Raw genomic sequence first — 11,973 nt, forward strand, 5'->3', positions numbered from 1 at the left:
CCTCCATAACAGTTCGGTGTAGGCCAATTACATCTATCTCTATCAATTGTTATTATTGCACCAAATTAATTACTTTTTTGTGGGCTGTATATGCTTATATATTCAGCCCGTATATATTTGGCATTTATGTAAACTCCACAACTCCCTCCTAACTGCAGTCCATCAGTGTATTTAGCACTTTAGAAATAAGTATCCATATAGAGCTTTCCAAAACAGAAACAAAAAAAGATTTATTGGTGGTACAAGTAAAGGTACAGATATAGAAAGATTTTTTTATTTATTTTTGATCAAAGGGGACATCTTAGCATTTCAGACATATTGATCATTAAAATAAACAAATTGAAATTAAGCAAACAAGCGTTTCTGCATTTTAAACCTGGTCACCCAATATCCTAGGGGGTCATTAGGTTGGACAGTTGATATGTGTTTTTTAGAGGAAATATCTGGGTATTGCATCTCAATTAAGACTTAATGATTTCTTTGTAGTTGTGGGCTTAATAAGTTAATAAAAATGTGAAGAAACTAAATTATCAGATAATATAGATGAAACTGTTGTGAAAGAAATTCTACTGCCAAATATTTTTCATGTGAAATAAAAAGCCGATATAGGCTCAGGCTCCTAAGAGTTAAAACCAACAAATATTGAAATGTCTATATGTCACCAGGGCATCATTTTTGGTGAGGGAGTAATTTCTAAACTTTGAAAGAATTATCGATAGCTTTTTTGTCCTAAAATGTTTGAGTCTTGGGTATTTTAAAAGGTCATTACTGTCAAGTTCTCTGATCAGTACACAAAGAAGGACCCCAAGCACATTTACTTTTATTCAGAAAGAGAAGGCTCTTATTGTTGCACTGTATTTAGAATGTATTTGGTTTACCCCAAAACTGTTGCATATAATGCTGATATGACCCAGTCACAATAGCAAGTTGTCTAATCATTGCTGTTTTTCCAGTTATTTGGTTAAATACAATTACAATAGGGAGCAATGTCCTTGTAAAGTGTTAATGTATGAAGTGTGAACATACAGAAAGGTGACAGATGACGAGCTGTCACTCATGTATCTCATTTTACTTTTTTTCCTAGTTTTGGTCATGTGATAAGTAACACATAAGGAATTCAAGTCTCTGTGTCCAGCTTCTTGTATTTAGTACTTATGAAAATAGAAAAAATGTAGGAGAATAGCGGCAAAGGGGCATCCAACCCCAATCAACGCTCTTTATCTTAGTTTTTCCTTCTGTCTTGCTCTTCGATTTGCCCTTGGCTGACTTTGTTCTGGAACGTTAATCTGCCTTTTAACTGCGCTACACTACATCTTTTCTCTCCCTCCTTTTTATCTTCCTGCCACTGCTTTTTTCCTTGTTTTCATTTCCAAGTTCTTATATACTAGATGTTCTATTATTTTTTGTTTGTTTCCTGTTAAACTCTACTACTAATCTTAAAGCTCTGCTTCATTCCTTCACAGGTCTGCATAACTAGATAAATAATTTGTGTTTTAATGTTCTCATTAAGCATTTTGCAATTTTTCGCGCACATTGGATCACTTTATCTATTTAAACGAATGATCCTTTTTATAATCCAGTTATGGAACCGTCTGTTCAAAAGTTCTGATATCACTAACTTTCTCACATATTGTCAATTTCACAGCCACTATTTACACTGTATTTTATTCGGATTGTGTGTGATAGACCAATGTACCAAAGTCATGTATAGGAATAACGTGGAATGAAAATACTGCATGGTTTTCAGTTTTTTTTTTTTTAAATCTCCAAAGTGTGTTTTATGCTAATGTATTCCAACCCATTTAATCTAATACTTCCAAATGAACTTCTGTGCAGCCAATTGCTTAAAAGTCACCTCATTTGTTAATAGTTTCTAATTGCGTGAGGAGCCAAGAGTCACATCTGAGCTGAGTAAATCTGTTGACAGGACAAATATGAATGGTGTGATATATATTTGACCTAAATGGAAGCATGGCAATAAGGAAGCGTGATTGCTGTTCATCACAAGTCATGTAGAGGAAACAGCAAATGTAAAGAAGGAGCTCTGGTCAGCTAGGACCAAAATTAAACTCAGTGGCAGTTTTTGATATGGGCTATATGTGCAGCTTCCCATGGCGTCACTACAAACAGGGAGCACACAAGCACCAGCTAAAAAAATAAAACCCTTTCGTCATCAGCACCTTAAACAAGTTTTCCATTGTTGTAACGCATGTGCAGTCAATAGGGAGTTGGTGCAGCCTACTTATTGCAGAGAATATGGAGACTATTTTATATACTTTGAGCATGATTGATCTGCATTTTATCCTGCCCTGGAAAATTTTTAAGATTTCCTGTATTTTGAACTATTATGGGTTGAGATAAGTAAGGGGTTGCCCAGGGGGCCATCAATGCGGCATTGATTTGTGGTATACATACAAAAGGTTATGTGAGGACAAAACCTAACATTGTGCATCGCCCTGAACACACAATTCACTTTGTGAAATATAGTTTTGGCCGAATTATGATGTGGGGATGCTTTTCTACATGTTTTATAACAAACCTCCTGTCAGGTTCTGAGGTTGTATTGGACTAAAATGTAAACTGGGACTAGGGCTTGTCATGGTGTAAAGTAAAATCAGTTTAATAAAGTCTCGTAGTCAGCACTTACAAGATTGCTGGAGAATCAGACGAATACCCTGCTAGCACAATGCAGGGAAACACAAGGAGCTCGAGGAGAGACGTGACATGACATGGCTTGCATGGCGTGAGGAACCAGTGGAGAATAATGAATACTGCCAGGAATATAAACAGGGAGAGGAGGAGAATGGACCAATGAGAGAGAAGCTAAGGTGATCAGATGAGAAGTGGGAACAGGTACGGGAACTGGCTGTGGAGACTGAGGGAATGAATGGTTACTATGGCCATAGGAACTGGGAAACGCAGGGACACTAGAGAAACTAAACTATAACTAAACCAAAGGGAAACTAGATCTAAGGATAAACAAACACTAACTCGCAAAGAAGAGCAGGGAAGCAAAAACCAATAACTAAATACAACTACCAGAGAGGAACTAAACACAGAAAACTGAACTAACATAAAGAATCGGGGAGGAAAAATAAACAAAGAACTAAACGGAAGGGAACTCTACTATAATCAAGGATGGGGAGAACAACTAACCAAAACACCAACAAAAAGGGAATCTACGGACAAGGGGAAGGACCTAACAAACTAGTGGGGCGGAAGAACAAAAAAAACTAATAAACAAGAATGCAACAAGGACCTAAACAGCAAAACAAACACGAGAGTACCAGGCAAGAAACTACTAACCAAAGAAGGAAAAATAAACATAACTACTAAACAGAAGCACATGAAAAAAGACCTCACTGAAAAAAATAAACAAACACAAAACCAAAATGGCAGATCCTGACACCTCCAAGGCTTTCACAAAACATCCGTATTCATAGAAAGCTTTAAATTTAAAGGCAATTGATTAGACTGGATTTTAATTATAGATATCAGAGTAAAGGGGGCTGAAAACAAATGTGGGCGACAATTTTTAGATTTTGGTTTGTTTTGAAAAGCCTGCATCATTTTCCTTCCACTTTAGAATTATTCACTACTTTTGGTCACCCTATCACAAAAAATCTCAATGGCATGCACAATAGCATGCAGTTTGTGGTTGTAATGTGTCAGAAAGTTTGGTGTGAACACTTTTGCAAAACACTATTTATATTACAATCAGTATCAATTTATTTTATTTCCTAAGAAAAGGCTCACACTGAATAAAATGTTACACATCTATGTACATTTCTGTGAGTCACTATAAAAGAACCTAATGTCATGTGATAAACATTTTGTATGGGCTCCCCCAAATCTCCCATAAGCGCAATTCTCACATGAACCCTTTAGTCAGGGCAGACCTTAGTGAACGAATAAACATAATGATGTCAGCTCGCAATGTTTAACCAAGGGGAGTATGATAAACTTTGTTTCCAGACAAGATGTTTTATTAAATATGCCTGGCATCACAGCTTTTTTCGCTAAGAAAGTGTTAGAGGCACTAATCAGAATACACTGTGTTGATTTTGCTCAAATTCAACAGCAGTGGCCACAAAGAGAAGCTGAATTATTTGCACTGATTCAAGATCAGTTTCATTTACTCTGTGAAAGGAGCACAACTTATGTTTGATGAATCTAGAACCTGTGTTTCTGTGTCCATAAGAAGTCTATGCAAAGGTTGAAACATAGAATCATAAATGCATGGAAAAAGTTCCTTGAAACATTTTTTTTTCTTCAAATCTCAGTGATGAACTAACTTTGTATTTTATCAAAGGACAGTGAGCGAGCTTCCAGAAACGAGTTCACAAAAGGTTTTTACTAACCTCACCTAGCTAAAGGAGTTAAACTAAAAGAGTCAGGACAAGGGCAGATGAAAAAGAATCAGTTAAAATATAGTAATCTTTAAAAGTAGAAACTATTGAGCTGTTCATGTCATGTGATTTACTGCAATAGATGTGCTTTGTTGTACTGCTAACGATAAATTAATCACTGTAATGCGATGTGGTCTCTTTATACTTTTTTTCTATGAGTGTAAAGCATTTTCAACCTCATTTGAAATCTGATTCAAGTAATGGTGAATGCTAAATGGCCTGGACTCTTAAAGTGCTTTATCTAGTCCGAGGATCCCAAAGTGCTTTACTCTAAAATCAGTCATACACACATTCACACACTGACAGTGGTAGACTACATTGTAGCCACAGCTGCCCTGGGGCACACTGACAAAAACGAGGCTGCCATACAGTCATGCATCAACGGGCCCACTGACCACTATCAGCAGGCAAGGCGGGTGAAGTGTCTTGCCCAAGGACACAATGACTGAGACGGACAGAGCGGGGGTTCGAGCTGGCAACCCACTGCTTATTTTACAAACCCCTACTACTGCCGCCGCCCCACAGATAATCATATCATTTGTATTAATGATATGATATCCCAGTTTATTTTACAATGAAATCAGCATTAAGTATTACATGTGTGGTCTGTTGGGGCAGTTTTTTTTTTTTCAGACACAGTATAAACTATCAGAGGTGTCATTTAGAAAACATTGCATAGGATCTATTCTAAAAGTGTCAGAGAAGCCCAAAAGCCGAAAATGGCCTAAGAAAGCCCAGACTTATAAAACAGTGTTTGCATGTTCTGCCCTCTACACACTCACATTCAACATTTAGCAAAATCACCAACCATACTAGCTTAGCCTTCCTATACAACATTTAAACATGTTGAGGTATGCAGAGATATGTGTTTTGACACTTTTTTTTTTTTTGTTCAATCTCTCTTGATAGCTCTTGATGGGTTTTCAACAGGATTTAGGTCCTGGTACTGAGATGGCCTTAAGAAATTGTTGAGTTTATGTCAAATAAAGCTTTTCTGTGTTGATTTAGCTATATGTGTTAGACAATTTTCTTGTTAAAAGGACCCTATGGTGAGGTTAAAGGACCTGCTTAGAGTTTACTGGTTGTGCTCGATGTATTGACATATGTGATTTTGACATTCTTGCTGGCATCACCCCAAACATTGGGTTCAAATACTCAAATAGTCTAATGGTTGTTGTTTTACTTCCCTTATCATTCTCTTCACTGTGAGGTTGCAAAACAATTTACAAGAAATGGGCCCTTGTCCAACCCAGCAACCAGTGGCTAAAACGAATGGGCTGTTGTCATATTTCTATGCCCATAGACACAGAGACAGAGATGAAGAGTAAACACACATGACCTATCATGTGATTTATTAAGCGTCATTTCAACTACTCCCTACGTAGTGCGGTCCGGCATAGCTCAACTCGCTTTCAGGCTTTTCCATGATTAATGGTTATGTTGAACTGTTGCTATTTTTAGTACCTGCTTGCTTGTGATTGCAAGCCAGCTCACCTGTACTGAAAACATGGCATCAGAAGACAGTTGGTCACTGACTGAGTAAGAGGTGGGCGTAATTAGTCACAGGATACATATTACAATAACTAATATCTTAACCAATAAGTTATTCTACACTCAGCTTATTATGAATATAACCAATTCAGTTACATTTAAATGTATTGTTAGGAGAACCAAAAACTGGTTAGCTTGTGACCTCATGAAAACTGATTATATTTTACTTTGCAATGTCCCCTTCTCATAAATAAATGTAAATCAATTTTAATGTGACATTTTGCTGCTGAAATTAAATAATTTATTTAGATTTTTAATTATCTTTACCAAGAGTAAATGTGTCCGTCACTCTACAGGGGTTGGACAATGAAACTGAAACACCTGGTTTTAGATCACAATAATTTATAAGTATGGTGTAGGGCCTCCTTTTGCGGCCAATACAGCGTCAATTCATCTTGGAGATGACATATACAAGTCCTGCACAGTGGTCAGAGGGATTTTAAGCCATTCTTCTTGCAGGATAGTGGCCAGGTCCCTAAGTGATACTGGTGGTGGAAAACGTTTTCTGACTCGCTCCTCCAAAACACCCCAAAGTGGCTCAATAATATTTAGATCTGGTGACTGTGCAGGCCATGGGAGATGTTAAACTTCACTTTCATGTTCATCAAACCAATCTTTCACCAGTCTTGCTGTGTGTATTGGTGCATTGTCATCCTGATACATGGCACCGCCTTCAGGATACAATGTTTGAACCATTGGATGCACATGGTCCTCAAGAATGGTTCAGTAGTCCTTGGCAGTGACGTGCCCATCTAGCACAGGGAATGCCATGATATGGCAGCCCAAAACCATCACTGATCCACCCCCATGCTTCACTCTGGGCATGCAACAGTCTGGGTGGTACGTTTCTTTGGGGCTTCTCCACTGCATAACTCTCCCGGATGTGGGGAAAACAGTAAAGGTGGACTCATCAGAGAACAATACATGTTTCACATTGTCCACAGCCCAAGATTTGCGCTCCTTGCACCATTGAAACTGACTTTTGGCAATGGCATGAGTGACCAAAGGCTTGGCTATAGCAGCCCGGCCGAAGTATATTGACCCTGTGGAGCTCCTGACGGACAGTTCTGGTGGAAACAGGAGAGTTGAGGTGCACATTTAATTCTGCCGTGATTTGGGCAGCCGTGGTTTTATGTTTTTTGGATACAATCCGGGTTAGCACCCGAACATCCCTTTCAGACAGCTTCCTCTTGCGTCCACAGTTAATCCTGTTGGATGTGGTTCATCCTTCTTGGTGGTATGCTGACATTACCCTGGATACCGTGGCTCTTGATACATCACAAAGACTTGCTGTCTTGGTCACAGATTCGCCAGCAAGACGTGCACTAACAATTTGTCCTCTTTTGAACTCTGGTATGTCACCCATAATGTTGTGTGCATTTCAATATTTTGAGCAAAACTGTGCTCTTACCCTGCTAATTGAACCTTCACACTCTGCTCTTACTGGTGCAATGTGCAATCAATGAAGACTGGCTACCAGGCTGGTCCAATTTAGCCATGAAACCTCCCACACTAAAATGACAGGTGTTTCAGTTTCATTGTATGTATGTATTTAAGGATCTACAACACACAAATACACGTACATAAAAAAAAACAACTCAAACAAAATTCTACATACGATAAAAATGGCTTTAAATTAGGCATTAAAAGGCATTGTTACTTTTCAGTTAATTCAGTATGTATTTAGCATGTATTTTTTGTATTTAGCATGTATTTTGAAGACCAAAAATTTTAGATTATAACATTTTTCCACACCTTAACTCCACCCCCACATCCCCGTACCCTTTTTTATAATTTTCTTATTTTCAACTGGTGCAGATAGGATGTCTTCCAAACATTTTCTGGTTGGATGCCTCTGCTAACAACGGTCTTGTCAAAACATCAAAACCAGAGACTAAAAAAAAACTGAATCCATGTTATACACTGAATCATACACCTTTTATGCTTGGTATGACTTATGGGTGAATCATAAAGGCAGCAAGGTTGGGCCTTTTTTTTATTGGCAAATCAGTAAAAGTCAGAAGTCAGTAGATTTTCTTCTGGTAAAGTCCTATTCCCTAAACAACTCTGTAAATAAAACAAAACAACTCTGAGAGACAAATTGATATAAAGTTTACTTCTTTTCCTTTTTTCTGTTTAAACTCCTCAGTAGAAGACATCAACTTACAAGTCGTGCGTATGAACAGAGAAATGCAAAGCAAGTCAAATGGGGCTGTCAGAATTTAGTCAAAAAAGTAATCTGTTTTGCACATCACAGTGGCTTAAGCTTTTTATTTTGTAATGCAGTTTGAAGGAACAGAGTGTGTGTGTGTGTTAATGTGTGTGTGTGCTTGTTCATCTTTGCTGGCGGCTAAGAGGAAAGCAGTTTTAATCACCACTCACCCTTACACCCTGCTGACAGCGTCAGAGGACCAGTCTCACCCCGTTCCTATGATCAGCCTCACCAGCTGTCTGCTTAGCCTTCCATTCATCTCTTAATTATTTATTTACCTCTACTTTGTTCATACATATTCCCTGGAGAAACCCATCATTTGAGTGTTTCGGCAGGGTCTCACTTTAAGTGGCTGAGCTGTGAAACTTTTTTTCTCTTCATTTGTCTTTCTTTGAGAAACCAAGTTTCTTCTTCCTGTAATTTTGACATGTGCTTTTTCCATGTTGACAATTTATCTCTTTTAACAGATAGAGACCTTTTTTTTTTTATTTTGACATGATTCTTTAACTAAGAACAGTTTATTTATAATTTAAAAAAATCACTCCAATCGGAAGTCAGTTGGGGCCATCAGATGCATACATATTTCTATGATGATTTTTATTATTTAAAGTTACTTTTAAACTCTATTGGGAGCATTTTAAAATATGTTCTGGTAAACCAAGAATATATCAAAAAAGTTACTTGTTTATCTTTAAACATGTAACATTGCTTTTGTCATATTCTGGTTGAGAGTTGGACCAAAATGCAGACAAGAGCTTGGCAGCAGCATGTTTAAAGGAAGGTTTTGTCTTTATTCAAAAAAGATTCTTCCAAAGCGTAGCAAAACACTGCAAGTATAAACAAAGACGAAATCCATAACTTACTAAGTTGGCTCTTCAGGAACATGGTAATACAGCACAGACATGGGTAGTGAGCAGAGCAAACAGAAGGAACCAGCGAAGAACAAACAAAACCAGAGAGCTTATGAACAGAGGGAAGGGGAGTATGGAGCAATGAGAATGAGAGGTAGGAAATCAAGGGAGATAGAAATCAGGTGTGGACCAGGCTGTAGAGAACTGAGGGAATGTGAGTAGTTGCTAGGGTGACCAAACTAGACAAAGGGAACACAAGAGGAGCTAGACAATAGCAAAACCAAAGGGAACCTGACTTCAAAAACAAAACTATAAGTAAGGGACTGAATAACAAAACTCAGGAAAACAGATCTAAACAAAACTATGGACGAAGATAAATGACCAAAAGAAACATAAGAACCTAAAATAACCATTAACTAAAGTGAACTGAGAAACTAGAGGGAATAGAAGAAACACCACAACTTAAATATTAACAAAGAACCCATAAAGAAAACCTGACCGTAAAATAGACAAAACCTAAACCAACACTGACTGAAATAAGTGAAAAGGGAAACCGAAAACATGAGAACTAGAAAATGCACAAACCAAAAGAAAACAATAACTAAAGCTAACCTAAAAAGGGAGACTGGAACTATAGAAACAAAACTGAGAAACTAAACTAAGAAAGAGAACAAATACCTAACATAAATAAACAGAGATATTAAATGAGAAACTAAACTAAAGAATCCAAGGAGAACAAAGAACCATAATAACAATAATAATAACAATAATAATAATTAACAATAAAACCATACGAAGTAATAAGAAAGCAACCATAAGGAAAAACTAAGAACAAAAAGGAGAGAAAACAACAAAACACTAGGTAGAGGGAGCAAAAGACCTAAAAAAAAAATCAAGGTTACAAAACCCAAAATAGAAACATCTAAGCAAAAGGTAAACAAACACAAAGCCACAAACAAAGTCCAAAAATGTCGCACCCCGACATCTTTAAATTATATTTGTTATTTTAAAGGCATCAGATAGTAATGTGATTACAGACCATTTCTGGTCACTGACACAGGAGTCACTTTTTAATCCTACTTCCCTTTTCCTCTTCCTGTCATGAACTTTAGGACCTTGTGTTTTAAATGTCACTTTGGTTTTTGTGTATTCATATGCTTTGTATTCAGATTTCTTTAGTGTTTCTTCACAGTTATCAAAGTACAACTCATGTGTTTGGTTTATAGTCATTTTGAGTTTTACATCTGTGTTCTGTTTCAATATGGTATTTGTTTCTAGTCATTGTTCCTTAGTACTCCATTTCATGCTTCCTAACAGCTGCAGCATATGCAGTCAATTACTCACCTGTTTATCATGCCCATAATTATTTTCCAGGATTTAAGCTTCAACCACTCCTGGATTCTCCTACTCGGCCCAACAAAACTTGCACAACTGGCACAAAATTCTGCAAATATAAATGAAAATATTTCTAATAGAAATTAACTACGTCTCGCAAAATGTTAATAAACTACAAACAGCTTAACTTTATCTGACAAAATTTGTATTAAAAATAAATACATTTTTTGGTAACCAGCCATTTGTATTGCTACTTCTGTCAAGTGGTTCCCACTTTTTTGGGCTTACACTGCAGCTTTCCCCCACTTGAAAAGGCAGCTTGCTTCAACAGGATTCAAACTGGATTTCACTCAATGACCCAGAAACAATTTTTCTTTTCCTCCTTTCCTTTATTTTTAAAGTTCACAGGTGGTCACAATAGGTGAAAAACCTTAAACACAAAGAAAACAAAAAGGGTTAAGCAAAAACCCAATAAACCACATTTAACTATGATCAAAATAAATAGCCCTTTAAAATGATTATGAATTATTCTTGAAACTAAGTATAACATCCCAAATTAAACACCCACAAATCAGACAAATATATTTAAAGCATTAAATATCAGTTTCTACATATATTCAAGTACAGTCTGCAGCTCACCAGCTCCTTCCTTTCCTTGAAATAAGCTTTCTCAGTCCTGCAGTGTCCATTTTCCAGCACCTCTCTCACACATCGTCAGCAGGTCATGTGTTAGAGAGTACCTCCAAACAATTCATTTAATCATCTCCACCTGGAGAAAACAGGCTGCTGCCACCAGGGGGGGAGACACACCCAGACCTGCACTCAGCCAGAAAGGGGCGGGGCCTGAAGCTCAGCTCAACAACTTCCCTTAAAGGTGCAAAGACTGTTATGACACTGTACAGCAAGTCTAGAACTAGCTATAGATGTGCTTTGATTTTGCCAATTAGTCAGTCAGTCATTTTCTATATCACGTATTCCATACTGGGTCGCAGGGAAGCTGGTGCCTATCTCCAGCAGTCTATGGACGAGAGGCGGTGCACACCCTGGACAGGTTGCCAGTGCATCGCAGGGCAACACACAAGCAACCAAGCACAAACACCTAAGGAAAATTTAGAGAGACCAATTAACCTAACAGTCATGTTTTTGGACTGTGGGAGGAAGCCAGAGTACCTGGTGAGAACCCACGTATGCACGGGGAGAACATGCAAACTCCAAGTAGAATGACCTCTGACCAGGAGTCAAACCCAGGACCTTCTTGCTGCAAGGCAACAGTGCTTCCAACTGTGCCACCCTGCTGCACATTTACCAACTATTAAAGATTAAATAGGTGTAAAACATACGATGGATAGAAAGATTCTGCAACAATAAAACTGTTTGAAAATGCTTAATGTGGTTGTTGAAAATGAGTGTGCCGACATTTGATAGTAGAAAACATTTTTAAATCACTTTTTATTTCCCTGCAATGGATTGGCGACCTGTCCAGGGTGTACCCTGCCTCCCACCCATAGATTGCTGGAGATAGGCACCAGCTTCCCTGTGGCCCACTAAGTGGTAGAAAATAACTGACTGACAGACTTTGGATTTCCATTTAGTAAAAGTTGTACTTGAATGTACT

The 11,973-nt window shown here is 37.7% G+C and overlaps 1 long non-coding RNA gene across 1 annotated transcript; it reads right to left on the reverse strand.

Moving 5' to 3' along the window:
• Nucleotides 1-10,024: 10,024 nt before the first annotated feature.
• Nucleotides 10,025-11,062, reverse strand: LOC124862644. Its single transcript, XR_007036976.1, has 3 exons — nucleotides 10,998-11,062; nucleotides 10,581-10,788; nucleotides 10,025-10,467 (listed from the first exon to the last, which is right to left on the reverse strand). It is a non-coding gene; the product is annotated as an uncharacterized LOC124862644 (long non-coding RNA).
• Between the last annotated feature and the right edge of the window lie 911 nt (nucleotides 11,063-11,973).

Source organism: Girardinichthys multiradiatus, chromosome 1 (genome assembly GCF_021462225.1).
Source record: "Girardinichthys multiradiatus isolate DD_20200921_A chromosome 1, DD_fGirMul_XY1, whole genome shotgun sequence".
In the NCBI taxonomy this organism is placed as follows: domain Eukaryota; kingdom Metazoa; phylum Chordata; class Actinopteri; order Cyprinodontiformes; family Goodeidae; genus Girardinichthys; species Girardinichthys multiradiatus.